Source organism: Mandrillus leucophaeus, unplaced genomic scaffold (assembly GCF_000951045.1).
Source record: "Mandrillus leucophaeus isolate KB7577 unplaced genomic scaffold, Mleu.le_1.0 Scaffold467, whole genome shotgun sequence".
Taxonomy (NCBI): domain Eukaryota; kingdom Metazoa; phylum Chordata; class Mammalia; order Primates; family Cercopithecidae; genus Mandrillus; species Mandrillus leucophaeus.
This window is the reverse complement of record NW_012104998.1, coordinates 1142590-1146708: the sequence shown is the minus strand read 5'-3', so window position 1 is coordinate 1146708 and position 4119 is coordinate 1142590.

Below are 4119 nucleotides of genomic sequence, written 5' to 3'. Positions count from 1 at the left end.
AAAGCTGGAGTCCGTGAGCAAGGAAGGGTAACAGGGCCCTCCGCCCAAGGTCAAGGCACCGAAGTCGGGAGATTCTGAAGACCCAGATCTCATGGCTGGGAGCACCTCGCTGCTGGCGGGCTCTGACCAGGGAAGGGCCGAAGGCCACGCAGGGATTTCTCCAGTTGCCCTGCCCCGAGGGCTCCAGCGAAAAAACGAAGCAGGCGCCCTCCGGAAGCCACGATACATCATCTAGTCTTTGTATTATGCCACATGATAATTAATCACAATAATATTTTGCCTATGGAAGTTGCTGGAAACAAGGACCTTCACAGAGTCAGTAATCAGGGACTATAATCAAGCTTTTATTGCTGGCGAGGTAATAACTACCTCAGAGTTTGGGGGCACTAATGGTTGCGAACTACAAAAATGAGCTGTTTTCATTACAAGAATATTCCTTTCTTTTGTTCGAAGAAATTTCCCCACAGCTACTCTAACTGTCCGGGTGGTTAGCATCACACGGGATCCACATTTCAAATAACAGGAGAAAATCATTCTTAATCCTAGAATCCACACGTTCCTGAGCTTGCATTCAGTTAAGGAATGGCATCTTCAGATGTTCAGACCGGAAACCCTTAACCCATTGAAATCCGTACTCTAGGATTAGGCTGTGGCCCACATCTGTAATCCCAGCACGTTCGGAGGCCAAGGTGGGCGGATCACCTGAGGTCAGAAGTTCGAGGTCATCTTGGCCAACATGGTGAAACCCCGTCTCTACTAAAAATACAAAAATTAGCCGGGTGTGGTGGCGTGCGCCTGTAATCCCAGCTACTCGGGAGGCTGAGGCAGGAGAATCACTTGAATTCGGGAGGCAGAGGTTGCAGTGAGCTAAGATTGTACCACTGCACTCCAGCCTGGGCAACAGAGCGAGACTCTGTCTCAAAAAAGAAAAAAAGAAATCCTTACTCTCCCTTACTTCTCATATCCAACCAAATCCTATGGCTTCTACAATTGATTGTCTTCCATACCTCTTTAATTAGTCAAATTTTTCCAATTCTCACAGCAATTACCATCAACTCTTGTCTAGACTTTTGCAATACTCTCCTGACTCTACTATTTTCCATCACTCTCTCCTATTTTACACACTGCTGCGAGTGTTCCTCCTGAAACACAGATATTGATGATTATGCTATTACCCTGTTCAGTAATCTTTACAAGCCCCCATGATTCAGTTCCTCAGCCTACGATTTCAAGCCTTCTTCATTTGAATCCCTCTCTACTCTGCCAGGCCCTCCATCCTATTTTATTGAAGTGAAGCTCTGAAAACAATATTAAACTTAACTGATATTTTGGCTGGGCACAGTGGCTCACACCTGTAATCCCAGCACTTTGGGAGGCCAAGGAAGCGTGGATCACCTGAGGTCAGGAGTTCAAGACTAGCCTGGCCAACATGGTGAAACCTCATCTCTACTAAAAATACAAAAATTAGCTGGGTGAGGTGGTGCGTGCCTGTAATCCCAGCTGCTAGGGAGGCCGAGGCAGGAGGATTGCTTGAACTCAGAAGGCAGAGATTTCAGTGAGCCGAGATCATGCCACCACACTCCAGACTGGGTGACAGAGTGAGACTGCGTCTCAAAAAGAAAATAAATAAAAATTAAAAATTAAAAAACCACTCAACTGGTATTTTCATAAGAACTTCTAGCTTTCATTTTGTATGTAAGGAGAACTGAAGTATAGAGAGGTTAAGTTACTGCTCCAACAAAGGTTACTCTACAAAATGGGGGGTGAAAGGGACTTTATTTTTTGTCTTTTGTTTCTTGTTTCCCACTGCATTGCGGTGACTACTAAAGTAGTCTTTTTCACTGGGAGTCATGAGGCATCATGCGGCGTCATTGTAGAGTGATGAAGTGTCAGGAGGAATGTTCCAGTAATTTGCTACTGATTAAAAGTGCCACTATTTCCTATCGGTTTGGTTTTAGATTAAAGGTAATGTCTGTAAAGCTCTTCCTAGGTGGAGAGAAAGAAGTGGAGCTACAATAAATTAGAGGGATTTACATATAACTTATAGGAAGGCCAAGTGCATCCTTGTGGACAAAAGTTGAGAAGTGCCACAGAGAACCACCTGAAATGCCTCCTATCATTAACCAAGAGTTTTAAATTTCAACATTTAAATAAAGTCCAGCCTGGGCATGGTGACTCACCCCTGTAATCCTAGCACACTGGGAGGCTGAGGTGGGAGGATTGCTTGAGCCTGGGTGTTGAAGACCAGCCTGGGCAACATGGCAAAACCCTATCTCTACAAAAAATACAAAAACTAGCCAGGCATGGTGGCACACACCTGTGGTTCCTGCTACTTGGGAGGCTGAGGTGAGAGGATCACTTGAGCCCAGGGAGGCTGAGGCTGCAGTGAGCCATATCAAACTACTGCACTCCAGCCTGGGCAACAGAGTGAGACCCTAACTAAAAAAAAGAAAAAAAAAAGTAAACAAAGTTCAGAAACATTGTAATTCCCAAATGCCAAAACTTTAAAATCATTAGTTATGAAAAAAAGAGATATGATCTAAAGTACAAGTAACTCAACTAAAATTATCAACAAAGGCATGGTAATTACTGCAGCTATAATTCATAGCTGAAAACTCACATGAGTACAGAACCCAAGCTTGAAACAATAAAGTTGATAATTAATACCAGAGCTTTCCTTTCTGAGCAAAGGTCTCCAGCTATATTTTGTGAATGATAAAAAGGAATTGTCAGTAACTGATTCTAACAACTGTCAAAAGGCCAAGTTATAGAAAGTAAGGAATTTCGGAAGAAAAGAAGTTAAGAAAAGTTTACATGACAGATTTTTCTGCTACTGATAAAATAAAGAAGACATTAAAGCTGAACCACTCTTCTAATATTTGTAAGCAAATAATCAATTTTTCATTTTGTTTTGATAGATTTCTATGAAATTATCTACTTCTATACAAATGTAATGAACTAGTTATGCTGAATTGCTGTCTGATTACTTAATAGATTTAGCTACACTAAAGTAAAATGTTATGATTGTGAATAGTAAATAGTGTTCTTTTTTTTTTTTTTTTTGAGACGGAGTCTCGCTCTGTCGCCCAGGCTGGAGTGCAGTGGCCGGATCTCAGCTCACTGCAAGCTCCGCCTCCCGGGTTTACGCCATTCTCCTGCCTCAGCCTCCCGAGTAGCTGGGACTACAGGCGTCCGCCACCTCGCCTGGCTAGTTTTTTATATTTTTAGTAGAGACGGGGTTTCACCATGTTAGCCAGGATGGTCTCAATCTCCTGACCTTGTGATCCGCCCGTCTCGGCCTCCCAAAGTGCTGGGATTACAGGCTTGAGCCACCGCGCCTGGCCATAAATAGTGTTCTTCAAAAACAAATGTATTGGAAGATTTTAGAGAAGAGTAAAATTTTAGAGAATAATGAATGTTATTTTTAAATTTTAAAAATAAAAAATAGTATTTGCTTTGAACATTTTTGTCAAACAAAAATCAAGTTTTTTTCTAGAAAACAATTTTAATATAAAATGACAATTATTTAATTATAGAAGAAAAATGTTTAATTCCTTTCCTTTTATCATGTTCTGATCAAAGAAGATTTCACCAAAACATATTTTTGCCAATTTCTCACTTCCTCAAATTCTAGAAGATCCCTTTTTGTTTTGAATAACCTGTGGATCCTAATTTTTTCCTCCTACTCCACAGGAGTTATGCTACAACAAAATTCTCTATAGGAAGATTGCTGAACTCTGTTATTTCCAAGATGTACTGTATCAATCAGGAAGCCTTTAGCTGCAAGTAACAGATAACACCAATTCAAATAAACTTAAGCAGTAAAGAAATTTATTATTTTACCACCACCACAACAACAACAAAAATCAAGAAACTAGCTGTTTCTGGGCATAGTACAACCTGTGGGTAATGGTGTCATCAAGGACCCAGATTTCTTCCAACTCTCCATTCTGCCACCTTCAGTAACAATCTCATTCCAAGGCTGCTTCTCTTCATGATCCAAGATGACTTCAGTATTTCTAGGTTTTACACCTTGACGTAACAACATCCACAAGCAGAAAAAACAAAAAAACAAACAAAAAAAACCCTGCCCAGGTTGGGCACCATGGTTCATGCCTG